The sequence below is a fragment of the Amblyomma mixtum genome, chromosome 1, assembly GCF_055824585.1.
Source record: "Amblyomma mixtum isolate Tamu chromosome 1, ASM5582458v1, whole genome shotgun sequence".
Taxonomy (NCBI): Eukaryota; Metazoa; Arthropoda; class Arachnida; order Ixodida; family Ixodidae; genus Amblyomma; species Amblyomma mixtum.
In genome coordinates this window covers 317339948-317354550 of record NC_143012.1, presented here as the reverse complement: position 1 = coordinate 317354550, position 14603 = coordinate 317339948, and the positions used below count along the sequence as shown (strand labels likewise).

The window sequence follows — 14603 nt, the reverse complement described above, 5'->3', positions numbered from 1 at the left end:
TATTTTCCCCTCGTTCCACGAAATATCGTTTAACGTAATGAACGGAGCTTCACGAGTTTTCTTCGAACCGTGGATCTGTTGGACGAGTTGCGCAACAGGTAATGAACTGCGGCATAAAAATATAGAAGAATAAAGGTTGCGCAGTCTGCTCCTCCCTGTCTCTTCTCCGCTCATGGATTGAACCGTAGTTCTTGCACATTCCTTCCAGAGGAAAATATACGCGTTGAGGAAAGAAAGAACTAAATAAGAGATAAACTGCAACAACGAAAAAAACTAGTAAAAATCTTGCCCGCTGCAGACACCGTGCGGAGCTTGCCTTTCCTCTTCCTACGCAACACACGTTTTAATATGCTAAGTGGCCAGACGAGGAAAGAGAAACAAAAGCGTTACCCCGAAAGGAAAAGGGTATGCATGCACATGCTATTTATTTTTCGTGTTTCCTCTTCCACATCTCTCTCTCTCTCATTCACGTCTGGACGAGTAGCGTGTCCGGCGTGGTGAGACGAACGCCCCCCAGAACTGGCACGCACGCATCCATCGGCCGGTCACGTTTAATGCAAAAACAAGCGGTTAATAGACAAGCGCAGAACAAGAGCAGGTGCGGTCGCTTTCGCTTTCTCTGTTTTCTTCGCCCACCAGCCGTCATGGCGGCTGCGGACGCGGTGTACAGCGTGTTCTTGTCCGCCGGTCCTGCGCGATAAAAAAAGTCGTTTTTATTGCTCTCGCAAGCCCTTCGTGCGTGCGCGATAAAAGGTGATGGACGGTTCTTGTACTTTTCGAGCTTTACAACTTTCAACGGGCGGCGAGTTTCTTTTCTTTTCGGGGAGGAGCGGTCAGTTTCGGTTCCGTTTCTGCCCGCTCCGCCTTTTCGTCCGCTCCCGCCGTTTCGAAAAGCGGAGCCGCGTCGCTCTGCGGCAAGAGCAGACGACCCACCACCACACCGTTCGCCGGTCGGCGAACAAGGCGGGAACGGCAGTGTTCGGGTGCCGCGTTATGTTTACTTCTTATGTGCTAGTGCCCGTTTGTGCGCCTTGGTGATTCGTGACCGACGATCGGTTTGTTTCTCGCGACTGCCTCGTTGTCGCAACTCGTCTGTGGCATCGCCCGGATACAACGCCGAGGAGTTCGAAGAACAAGCGCCGGCAGGTGTTTGCGACGGCGGCGCCGGCAAGCGTCTCGGGAACGCGTTGCTGCTGCTCCAACAGGTAAACGCTGGGCGCGCGCTAGGCTCAGACGCCTTTGGGGCACGGAGCGCTCTTTAGTTGACCGCTACTCGTAGCGACAGCAGATAGAGAATACTCGCTCTGGGAGTGTTTGTTTGAGACAAGAATGCATTGCAGGTGGCAAGTGCTGCTCGACCATTGGCAGTGCGACTTCTATGTGGGCGCAGGTCCATTCGGTTGCAGCAAACGGTGATCTTTCTCTAGAGAAGCCAGTGCTTCCGTATGCATACAAAACTTGGAGCGTCCGTAGTGCTTCGCGCAAAGTCCTGTGCCTCTAAATAAACGTTCTTAATCATTCAATCAATATCGAAAAACCGTCGCCGAGAAACTTACCGAATATTTCGTATTAATTTTTAGCGCTACAGCACGGTACAGTAGTGTGCTCGCCAAATCGCTGAAAGCTGGCCGCGGTATGCTTGCGTTCGGAATATAACCAAAGCTCGCAGTGCAAACCTACTGCGAGACTTCATTGCTTCCGCGGTCATTCTTCATTTGAACGCTTCACGAGAAAAAAAAAAAAAAAATTGTCGCCGATTTCTGCTGCTGCGATTTTTTTTTTTTTAATGCGTTCACAAGTGATTTCTTCTTCTACCTATCGGCTACTCTTCCTCATTCCTCGTTCTCAGAAACAAATCCTCAGCGCTGCCATCGCCCACAGTACTTGTAATCCCGTCTAGAAGTCGCCCGATGGAACCGGTTTAAACTTAGTACTATGCGGCAACGTTATTCTCCTCAGCATTGAGCGCTGAGGTATGCTGTCTAGCATGCTTGTTGGAGCAGCCACATGCGAGCTCATACCCTGTCACGCCTTGCAGCTCCACGCGCAATGTCTGCATGAATAAAACCGTGCAATTATTACTGCTCGCTCTGAGTGCGCATAAGTATATAAGTGCTCAACGGTGATATGGGGCGAATATCAGCTGCATGTTTCGTACTTATTTGCATATGAATCAAGATGAATTAATTGAACAGTTGGGCTTTTTGCTGTGTTATCACAGAAGTAAAAGCAAGAACGGATCATAGCTGAAAGCGCTACAGAGTCCGAGCGCATCGGTAGCGCGTCATGCAGGCAACGCCCACCACACTGCGCGGGCTTTTTGTTTGTGTTTTTGTTTTTATTTCAAGCGTGATCGGGTGGAAAGTTTGAAAAGGAGCCAGCCTTGGGAGGACTAACCGCAGTGGAGGTGGTGATGGTAACGAGTGGGCGTCATTAGCCTGTCTTCATTGTCTCAAAGTCAAATGTACGTCCACATATGAGCGGCTACCGTATTTACTCGAGTATAAGTGGAGCCCCAACATGGTTCGCACTTTGTTCCCATCGAAGAACGAAATGAATGATTGCCGAAAAAAAAAAAAAAAAGCTGAGTAGCACTGCCGATTTAGGCGGCTTACAATTATGAAGTGCTGATCCAGATTTGAATGAGACAGTGACTTTTCCTTGCGTGTTAGAGGATATGATAAATGGCTTAATCTCGGACATCTTATGCAGTATGAAATGCGCCACTAGGGGAATTTTGAGGAGAAATAAATGATAGCTTATGTTTAGGTAGTCGGAAATAATAACAATCTGCAGCAGAAAGATAACGAGTCGGTGCGATTGCACGGTCACTCGCAACAATTAACGTGACGCAACCAGACAGCTTAGCGCAGTGTCCCTCTCTGTGTTTTGGAGTTTGCAAAGATTCTTTTTAGGTTTTTAAACAGTATTCTGCGTGCCCCCAAGCATTTCTGACGCGTGTCAGTCTCTGGAAGATGGATTACTGGGTTGGCTCGTACTACCACCTACAAGTGCTGGGAATGAGAGGTCGCAATTATTTGACTACAGTTACAGATGAGCCTTCTTCAAATACTTCTGCGGGCCGACTCCCATGTATAGTTGGCGAGATTATCGCTTGAAAACAGGTCGATTCCGTCGTCGTTATCCTCTTTACGTCCATTGCAGAGCAAAGGTTCCTCATCCTATACTGACTTTCAGTTAACCCTGGCCTGTGTCATCTGCGCTCAACCTGCACCCGCAAGCTTACTAATCTTATTTACTCGCCTGGTTAACCACCTGGTTATTCCAACTGGTAGACTTCATGTATTCTAGGAAATACGGCGCATTCACTTCTACGTGAACGAAAACAAAAAAAAAAAGAAAGCGAAGAAATGTGCTCACATGACTCAACAGAGGCGCTCCTTTAAGTGCGCCCGTTATACATTTTACTTGTGCGACTTTTTCCTTCTAAATCAAACCGTCCATTTGCGTAATTTGAATCTGTTGCCGCTTGCCTTTCGACCTCTGGGGAGTTAAGCTGGTTGGTTCTTTTTAACGCTTCGCGTATTGTTGTAGAACGTTATTTGGCTCTTTCTTGTTTTCTCTTGATTTTCTTTATATGCAACTGCTGCATACGGTTGTGGTAACCATCTTACTCTATCCGAAAAGGGTGGAATTCGCCCTAATCAGCATTGATGGAAACATCACAAAAAAAAGTTCCATTATACTGCTGCGCTGCCTGAAAATTTCCATTTTTTACGCATATTTTTGTCCTTCGAACAGAGTTGACCCCGGTCGAATCCCGCTCTCATTCCGGGTTTGATTTTCGTAACTGTGCTCGCTACGTAACGTGAATACGTAGAAATATATATTACAAGAAGATAGAAAAGAGAGTGGGAAAAAAGACTGTCCGCAACGAATCGAGTTCTGTCATATGGTTACGAAAACCGAGGCCTCGACTTTTTCGGTAATTAGATGTGGGGAAACGCGCTGTCCCTTCACCGACGGCTGCGCGGATTCGCATGAAAGATAAAATGCGGCGAAAGGAGAAATTGCAGCCTTGCAGATATTTTTGAGCGGAATCCTGAAATTGAGCTCTTTAAAGTTTCGCTTTCTCTCTCATTACACGCGCTTTCGATCGCTTACGTAAGAAGTACAACCTTCAGCCTACTCATCTTTGGTTTCGATGCATAATGTAAACCAGAATCAAAGGCCGCATCGGCGGCTGCGGAAACTTAAACTGAGTTACAAAACCTTAGGAAAGTCGAAGCGGTCGAAATGAGTTTCATCCTTCTCATCGCGTGGTGCGCTCTTTACGCACGCTACGAACGATCTGCGGTGGCAGCATATCACTTGCTGCTTAGTGAGACCAGGGCGTAATGCTGGAGGGGAAAAAGGGTTGGGGGGGGGGGGGGGGGGATTTCCTGTTCTATCCCCCCCCCCCCCAACCCCGCTTTAGGCGAGAAATTTTACATGGGAAAACCTGGCTGAACCCCATTATGTCGAAGAGCCCCCCACAAACCGCCCCGCTTTAAGAATAGCCCATAAATCTGCCTTTGGGAAAATGGGAGGTTGGAAGGCTGCTTTTAGCATCAAGCAGATGGAAGCTGTTTTGTTTTCCGCAAGTGCTCTAACATGCACGCACTAACGTAACGAATGGAGACAAACACACTGCTGACCTTGCCAGCTGCTCCCTATATAGCCTTGTCCTTGTTATTAGCTGCGCTAATTGACCGTGACCTAATCGGTTAGGACTGCGCGCTGCCATCCGGGAGCTTCATCAAGGGCGGATATAGCTGTATATATAGACTCGCGAGACTATAGCGTGCGACTGGAGCGGAATATTAGTACGCATACGTGGCACGTGAATACAATCGAGGACAAATTAGGTGCGAGCGGAACAATAGAAGCGCGAAGGACGGAAAAAATAAAGGACACAATCACGGCTGTTATCCTTGGCGTGCAAAGTATAAAAGCACGCGAAACGAAACAACGAAAAAGCGCGACGAGTGGTCGCCTTGGTTCGTTGCATGAAAGGCTTGCTGGGATTGTCGTGTTCCTCAGTGCGTCCAGGTGAAATGAGAGACCCATCATTGTTCACATATATGACATTTGCGTCTGATTCGGGGGGGGAAGACATGAACTTGCAAAAATTTTGTTGAGGAAATTTGGTTAATTCAGACCCGCTTAATTCGAACTGCTGGTTTATGCGAACTGCTGGCTTATTGGGACTGCTTGGTCGGTCCCGTCAACGTGAAGTATATATATAAAAATGAAATCCTTCCGTTAATTCGGATTCCGCATAATTCGAACTAATTCTCGGTCGCCTTCGAGCTCGGACTATTGAGATGCGATCGAGTTACCTGCAGGCACGAGATCACATCACGCTACGCCGCTGCGAAGTGGCACGTGCGGGAAATGGCCACTTCATGTCAGTTCTCCTCATGTAACAAATGGAAATCTGAGCGAGCTTCTCTGAAATTTTCGACGCTTGCCTAAGTCAACACCTCTCCTTGTTCTGGACCAAATGTCATCGTCATGCAAACATCGTCAAGGTGAGGCTGATAACGATGAAATGTCGGTTACGTGAGCTTGCGCGGTAGAGCTTCGGTGACCGCAGCTTCTGCGGGCTTGAGAACCCGTCGTATATGTAACGGGCACTGCCGTTGGTTGAGGGGTGTCTAAGATGAACGGCTAACTACTGCAATGCTGCATTCCATCGCAATAAGTGACAGCTTTAAACACGTGTCGTTGGTCGTGCCACGTGGTCACGCGTGTAAGTTTTCTCTTTTTGTTAGGCTCTCAACTTCTCATGTTTATTGTTTCGGTTTGGTTTGGTTTGGTTTAGGGGGGTTTAACGTCCCAAAGCGACTCAATCTATGAGAGAGGCCGTAGTGAAGGGCTCCGGAAATTTCGACCACTTGGGGTTCTTTAACGTGCACTGACATCGCACAGTGCACGGGCCTCTAGAATTTCGCCTCCATCGAAATTCAGCCACCGCGGTTTCATTCGAATCCCATTTGTAGAAAACGACACATAAAAAAAGCCCGTGACCGACAATTAATAATTTGACTTTATACATTTCTTTTTCCTTTTTGCACATCAACGTGCGTGTATGAGTTTAGTGGCTGCTAATAAAAAAGAAATATATAGAAGCTTAGTTCCTCTCGCAACTTGTAACTATTTAACCGCTCGAATATAAAGTGTGTTTCGATGTGTCAGTCACAGGAAGCGGATGCTGACGAAAGGTGACGTGTGCAGACGTGTAGGAAGGAGTGCGCATCGACAGGTCTGTACAAAGATGGCGCCTAACCATTTAGCAAGTACTTTTATTCGGAGAGAACTATAAATGAATAAACTAAATAAAGTAGATTAAACATATAACGTTCTTGGGCGCAGATCTGCGTACGTTATGTCCGGTATAGCAAATTCGGCTTTTAATTGCAGCAGACATAAAAGAAGAGGGAACGCATGTTAGAAGACGACAAGGAAATGGTGCGCGCTGTGTAAAACGGTGTCGCGCCGCGACCTTCCCCACGCGGTACTCGCGTGTTGTGCCAACCAGTCGTGTTGGTCTGGAATCCGGTGAGGCGAGAACAGCAGGCACACACACTCCCACGCAGGCTGCTGGCGGATAGCCTTACGATTGCCGCCGCTTTCCTAACCGACTTGGGTGTTTGCCAGCGTCGCGCTTCGGCTCGTGTGGACACACGCTAACGGGAAGGCAAAAAGGGGAAAAGAAAGCGAAACAAAAATAAGAAAAAGGTAAGACAGCGAAATAGCGCGATCAGGTGCCGTTGAGAGAGATGTTTTATCGAGCGTATAAAGCCACCCGTTCGAGCTTATCCTTTCGCCTTGCGGGGACGACACGGTGGGCTTTTCTTTGACGGGCGCAACATGGAAAGGAGGAAGATGGCTGAACGGACGCACAGAGCTCGCGTTCACAAAGCAGCGCATTACAATGTAAGGAGTACATTCTGAAGGTTTTCTAAAGGATTCCGTAGCGAGTTTCTAAAGAGAGTCAATGCAATGTTTATTTTAGAGGACGTTAACGAAGTTCCTATAACAATGCAATGGCCATTTAGTTCCGAAAATTCTGAACTGATCAAAAAAGAACCCATTACAAAGAAATTGAGTGAATTGTAAAGGTTTTCTAAATAATCTCAGAATAATTTTTTTGTAACGGAGGAGGGAAACATCATTATGAGCTTGTTTTCGGGGCGTTGGGGGGGGGGGGGGGGGGGGGGAGTAAGAAAAAAAGAGAAAAAAGACAGACATTTTCTTCTTTGTTTTTATTTCTGCTTCGTTGAACGTCATTATGCCAGAAATGTGTACTCTAGGAGGCAGGTGTTGTATGCTAACGCCCGTAGCTTATGTGAGCAAATGCGCGAACTGTGAGCAAACTTTTCAGCGTTGATCGCGGTTAATACGACCAGCGCCTTTACTTGCTGAAAAGAAATGGCTTGGTAAGCGCTATAACTCCAGAGCACGCCATTTCGGAAACAAGCACTGCTCTAAAGGCTGCTTATGAAATTTTCAAGTAAACCAGTGTACAACGCGAACAGTGAACAGTTCTTGATTTACTGGCATTTACTTTCGTCATGTTTAGGAAGTACAGAGGAGACTTCTGAAAAGGAAATATTGCCTCTCTGAAGCCGGCAACAAAGCGCGTTCAACCTGGCAGCGTGCAACAAATGTATTGCCTCAGTAATTCCAGTCACAGATCCGCAGCGGTTCGCCCGCTCCGGCGCAGAACGCCTGAATCCGTCAGAGAGCACCCACCCCAAATCTGCCTTTGAAGCACTTGTGCTCCGTTCGGAGCAAGTCGCGCGGCCGCTCGCACACCGCTGACAGAGAACAGTACCCATACTTTCCTGTAGCGCTCTCTCGCGCGCGTCGTCTAGATATATGGAACGGCAGACTTCCTGTGGAGTCCACCGATTTCGGCGAAGCCATCTTGGCTCCGAGACTACTCCCAATCGGCCTTTGAAACAATCGATCCCCGATCTGCCATTGGAATAGCCTTGCTCCGAACAGATCAGAGAAAGTCGATCCGGAGGTGCTTCGAATCAGCGATCGGAAGTCATTACTGATTAGTGAGAAGAGATGTATGTATATCGAGTGAAGTTTGGGAAAATCCGCCTCGAAAGCGTGGATGAAGCAATGTATTCGCTCATGAAGTGCACTGGCTGGTCTCTCTCTTTATTCCTCTAAATAGGACGTTGCTCTTGATTATTCGATAAGCATGTGTTCTCTAACTACTTCCTCACCGTAGAGTTGAAGCTACAAGCAAGTTGTGAAACAGAGTATACAGTGAGCTACAGCGCGAGGGGAGTTTGTTTTTGGTAAGGTTCTAAGCGGAGCGCTTGACTAGCTTTGCCTTTGTAGCCAACGTTTGGTGCCGATGAGGTCTTCGCGAAGTGTATACACACTCTGAACGTGACCGGAAGGACTCGGAGAGCGCGAACGAGAACCCAGCCGGCGCTGTGTTCGGTGGACGTGGGCATCCCCAGGGCGGACCGGTCATGCGGATCGGAGAGAGAGAGAGAGAGAGAGAGAGAGGTCAACTTCGCAGGGATCGATCATCCGGGGTGTATATATAGCATCAAATCGCCAGCAACACGACACAGACTCGTGGACGTGCGCCTGTATGTGCGCTCGTGTACGAGCTGGCTTGTGTACGCTGCGCAAATATTTAGCACTATATGCCATACGCCTCCGTGACGGATGCGTCCGCGCAGTGATCACCGAAGCGCGTTTATTTTTTTTTCCCCCATGTGTTGGTGTTCTTTCGGGTGAACACGTATGTACGTGTGGCTTTCTGATGAGTCGGTGAGAGGAACAGGGGAAGGAGGAAAAACGAGAACACGACTGGCTGTATATATGCTTGGTCGCGAGTGCGATGTCAATGCCTTCCTTTTCAGAAGTCGGTAAGTTGGCTTTCCCACGTTGCAAATTCGCTTAGAAATGGCGCTGCTGCTGTACAGCGAGGTGCTGAACGTATACCTTCCAGCGTTTAGAAGCTTTGCGTGGTGTCGTGGGAACCACGTCGTCATCTATACGTTACGAAGTAACTGCGACAATGTCTGCTGCTCTAAATGGTGGGTGTTTAGCCATTAATTGGGCGCGCAGCGTTGCTGTGAAGCAGGTTTGACGTTATTAATAACGTTCGGTTGTCGGTTGACTTTAGTTATGTCGCGCTTTACGCGCCCTTCCAGACGCGTGCAGCTTTTTTCAGGGGTTCACATTACCTGAGTGTAGGGTGACCATGATTTTGTGCCGATTTCCAGCCTCGACCCACTCATTAAAACCAGCGACTCAGGCATGGGACTCCGAATAGAATTTCCTTTCTCTCTCCCTTCCTCCCTCATTTACTCTCTCTCTCTTTCTGTGCTTTGCATCACTGAACGCAGGGCCACGTGGTAAGAACCGAGCGGTGAAAAGGGTCTCTGCTGTGTAAACAGCCGTAAGGTCAATGCCGGAAAGCAGATTTCCTTGTTTTTTTTTTTTTTTTTTTTTTTTAGTTCCGCCGGTCTCGGAGGTCGGGCGCATTCGTTCGCTGAAACATTGCCATGGCAGAACGAAATATTGGGAAGTAATAGCTGCGTTGGCACAACGTAATGGATATGTTGAGCGTGCTGCGTGGGTCTCCTCGCTATGTAGCTGTGCACACACGCGCGGCAGTGTTTACGCGGTCACTGCAGGAAATGACGCATTAGTGGAGCGAACAAATCGCTGCCACGGCCACCGACCGCTCTTCTGCTCTCGTTGCATGCAACGGTGAGTTGTCATCGCGGAAGTCGGGATTCGGCACAGCGTATTATTCTGCAACTGCTGCCTCTCCTAATGGACGGGGAACGGGAGTTTTGATCTTACTGGTGACCCCCGCGGAGCTAGTAAAATCAGATGGAGGCTCGTCAGTCGCAATCTGACTAAACATTAGTGTCGAATGCCGATAGTACGGCTATCATAACAGAAAACTCCGACTGGGCGTACTTCGTGCGCAGATGGCTGACTGCGTGGTAAGTAGTTCAGTTGTGTCCTTCTAAAAAACCTAACACTCGCCAAGAAATTGAAGAACAACAGGGTTTTTTAGAAGGATGTCATTTCCTCGCCAGACGAGTTTTCGTCGAACTCTGGACTAGTTCAGTTGTGCTTGTGCGCGGGGCGCCGAAAATCAAACCCAAGGAAAAGAAAATGAAGAGAGGTGTGAAGTACTGTAGTAAAGCAGATCGTTGACAGCAGGTGTAGCGGGCGACTTGGACAGCGCTGAGCCGGTTGAGCCTTCCTCGAGACTATCGCCTAGCTCGGCCCATCGAATATACAGGGTGTAGGGTGTGTAATTTTATTCTGTACAGATTATGAGGTTGGGTTATCAGGCCAGGCGGATGTCTCATTTTAGCATGCAATATTAACTGATAATCACATGGCACAGTGCTATTACAACTATCTAATTGATCTGCATCGAGTAAAATGAGACCCCCTGTATATAGCGAACACACAGGTGCACCGCAGATGCATACATACGTGCGGAGTGATGGCCTCCGCATGGTGTGCGTTGCCCACATATAGGGGCCGCCAGGACAAGGCGGTCCAAAGAACGTCGCTCGTGACGGGGTCGTTGGACTTGTTCTGGGCACTATAGCTGCAATCGTGAGATGGCTTCCGTGCGTAGAGCAGCCATTTGGATAGAAAAAGACGCAGATCGATTGAGAGACGCGGTCTGCACACTTGAGTTGCTAGAAACCCTTGCTCTCTTTTTTTAACCCGTACGGGCACGCCTTCTCCTCATGCGACGAGCAGAAACCTGTGCTCACGCGCACAGCTGCAGGCTCACTTCATTTCTTCACCGGCGTCGCTTTTCAGGGCAACGGTTCGACGTACTCTCAGGCCGGGATGAAACGCGAACGCCGCCTGTGAACAGAACATAATCTACCGCCTTTCAGAGTCTAGCTATAGTGAACAACTGGCGGGTTTCGTGTCTGTACGAAAATAATACGATGAAGCATACGTAAACCAGCCGCGGTTACAGTGAGCATCGTTGTGTAGCTTTTTGAGAAGCGCATCCTATCGTAATGGGTAACTCGAAATTTCAACATTTTTAGATATAAAAGTTACTTTACAAGCAGATATTACGCCTATATGTGAGGAGGTGCAAGAAAAATGCATGATGTATAAGTGCCTCGTAATAAGACCGAACGGGATATCCGCCGGATAACCTATCGGGACATCTAGATCAAGGTCATCCCTCGGAAGTCCTAGTAGGGATAAGGATATGCGGCTATTATTCGGATATTCTCGGGACCTGTGTTTTCACAAGGAATCGACGTCAGGCTGCGCGCTCGAGTGCTATCAGGTAGCAGTGTTCGCGTTAGTCCTCGCACTGCGCACTGACATGGGCGTCAATCATTGTTACGTTCTGAAAGCGCTATGGCTTCATACAAGGAAGGACAAACACACACACGCGACGAAGCGCTCCGTCGTCAGCAGTCCGTCGATCATATTACTCAATGGTTGCGGGTATGTCAGGTGCAGTGCTTATATTCCGTCCGACTGAAGCCGCAGAGCGTTGTGCAAGACTGGCGTCAACTACTGAGGGACGAGATTAGAGAGTTTCAGCATAGCGCGGTCCGCTTTACGCCGGGGAGACAGGCGCACCTGCGCAGTGGCAGGTATGCGCCCTTCGGACCCTTGTGCGCATGCGCGGAAAGCTCCCGCGGAGAAAATCACGGTAGCAGAAGAGGGATTGCGCTACACTGGAACTCTGTCAGTCATCAGTCAAGCTGTTGACGGCGCGCGAGAAAGCACATGACTGGCCGGTGCTCGCGGGTTGACCGGTCACGATTTGTAGTCAAGCCATGCGTCAGTCGTGCGCTACCGAACCACACAGTATTATTAACGCGCAGACAGCTTTGCGAACCAATCGATCGACTGTATAAAATTTTTTGTTGTTGTCTTTTTTTTTTCCTATAGGAGGGCAGACCTTAGTCAGGTGCTCTGTCACGCTTTTTGCATGCACTTTCTTGGTTTTCATATGCACTGTTAAATGGAATCAAAGTAATAATAAAAAAAACTTCTTGACTGGCTTCACGGGAGTGCTTCGACCTCTGCACCGTTGCGCTGTTGAAGCCAGCCGCAGTATAGATGATTGATTGTGTGGGATATAAGATATCCCTCGCCGCCCCGCGCCGAGTCACGAGACGAGAGCGCCCGCCGCAGGGAATGGGGAGAGGAGGGCACCCGGCAACTCTCCTCACCCTCAGCTCGGACGTGACGTCACGCCTACGCTCTGGCGTCTTAGGGACGGGTGAACGACCCCTCTTGATTGCAACAAGTTGCTCAAGAGGGAGGTAATGTCGTAGGGGTTAAAAGGCGAAGTTCGCGCGGGAACGAGGGACTCGCCCTCTCTTCTCGCCGCGGTGTTACTGCCGCTCTGACCCTGCCGACCCCCGTTCTGCCCGCGCCTCCCTGGATTATTCAACGCCGGTCGACGACGACCTGGTAAGCTGCTGAACCATATATTATCGGATAGAACATTCTTCCGCAGTGTGTTTTGCCTTGCGCTGGGTTAATAAACGGTTTCCTAGCGTACTCTGTTCGTTGCCTACTTCGTCCGAACCCGCCGTGGCTGTGACTTTGCGCCACGGGTTGGGGACACGAGAACGCCCGCGCATAGCTAGCACGGAAGCGCGCCTTCCCGGCTGGCTGCTCGCGGGTGACCCCATATCTTGGCACCCGAACGTGGGGCGAACTAGGCAGTGAGCAGTGTACTTTGTTGGAGCGAACGACTTTCGACGCGCTAACAAAGGATGGCAGCTGATAGGCCTGACTTCCAGTCTTTGTTCATGCTGTCAGAGCTAGCGGCACAGAGCCAGGGCTCCCTACTTGACTTGCCTTTGGAAGGCGTAAATCTTGAGTGTTCCACGCGGAATAGCCGAGTTGCATTCCCGGGCGCGTCGGCAGGACTTAGGCCTGGTACGGAGGGCACCACATCGGGCACCTCGCCGCTCCGTGGTGCAAACAATAGGGCACCTACGCCTCATTGTTCGACGCCATCAGCGGCTGCGCCCAACTCCGGGGGCGTTAGTCCGCAGTCATCCGAGGTGCTCTTGCAGAACGCGATGCAAGTTATGCAGAGCTTAGCGGGTATGTTGCAAAACAATTTGCAAGCCCCGGCCCAGGCACCCCGTCTTAGGATAGACGTACCTACCTACACGGGGTACCACGACAGAACAGGGGCTAATGAGTACCTCGACCGTCTGCTGCATTATCAGCAAGCGACAGGAATTGCAGACGCCGAACTGCTCGCGCGTGTTGTGCCTGTCTCTTTGACGGAGCAAGCGGCCCGCTGGTACCGACTAACCGGTAACCGAGCGAGGACAATGGAGGAGTTTAGCGCAAGCTTCCGCGACGAATTCCTCCCCGCAAACTACGAGTGGCGTTTGAGGAGGGAGCTGGAACTCCGCACCCAGCACCCCGACGAGTCTTTGTTAGAGTACGTCCGAGCGATGGACGAACTGTATCGCCTCGCTGACCCTCGCGCCACAAACACGGAGAGAGTTGAGCGTGTCACACGACAAGCGCACCCGACTTTCGCGGCCTACCTGAGAGGAGGCAGGTTTAGAGACCTGGACGAGCTAGCAGCTGAGGCGAAGCGCATTCAGGGAGACATCCTCTCTGCGCGAGCGTATCGGCCGCCGCCACCTGCATCGCAGTCACTTGAGCCTCGCTGCGCGTGGAATGGCAGCTCAGCGCGTAGTCCGTCTAGAGCTGAAGCGACAGCACAGTTTGCTGACGAGAGTGTCCCGAGGGGTTGGGAATTGTCCGACCGCGCTTTGGACCCCTTCAGCTACGCGCTGCGAACAGCACACGCTGCCGCAGAGCGGAACACCTGTAGCCGAGATCGCGAGGCCGACACGCGGCCGCACGAGCGGCCCCCACCGTCCGCACCGCGAGATCGAGACGACCAACCGGAACGTGGCGACCAGCGCCCAGCCCGTCGGAGCCCGAGCAACCGTTGCTACCGGTGCGACCAGCCGGGGCACTTCGCCCGCGACTGTGGCCGCCTCCCCGCCCGTGACCAAACACAGTCGGGAAACGGCTACAGCCGCCGGTGATCGACCTTCGATCCCGCGCGGCTTACACAGAGAACCCCGGTTTATTAGCGCCTTTGGCATGTCGCGTAGGAAGTTCTGTTGACTTGCCAGCGCCGTTCATTGAGCTAACGATAGCTCGAAAGAAATTCACCGCGTTACTCGACACAGGGGCAAGCGCTTCTTTGTTCGGTGACGAAGTGCTAAACCATCTCCGCCAGAACAAAATCCGGTTGAGAGAGTGCGATACCACTTTTCGCCTCGCGAGCGGCACAGCGCAATCCAGCGGTGCAGCTAGGATAGTGGTTCGCTGGGAAAGACGCGTGCGGCGACAACGCCTCGTTCATCTTCCCTGTTTATCCGTTCCTGTAATTCTTGGGCGAGACTTCCTAGCCAAGACAGGCATTGTGATAGACATAGCCAGCGGAGGCTATCGAGAGCGCACCGCCGGCGCCTTGAAGCTTTTTGCAAAAGCGCCCGCGGCCTCGCAGTCAATTACGGCTCCGAACGCGGAGCTAGCGGGGAGTGACC

The 14603-nt window shown here is 50.5% G+C and overlaps 1 protein-coding gene across 2 annotated transcripts in view; it reads left to right on the top strand.

Moving 5' to 3' along the window:
* Positions 1–857: 857 nt before the first annotated feature.
* Positions 858–14603, top strand: part of LOC149372595 (uncharacterized) — a 115410-nt gene continuing 101664 nt past the window's right edge. Inside the window, exon 1 of one of the 2 annotated variants that reach the window (XM_089567097.1) lies at positions 858–1205. The gene's annotated coding sequence lies outside the window, so the exon portion shown is untranslated. The remainder of the gene's footprint in view (positions 1206–14603) is intronic. The other variant, XM_089567096.1, reaches the window with a different exon arrangement.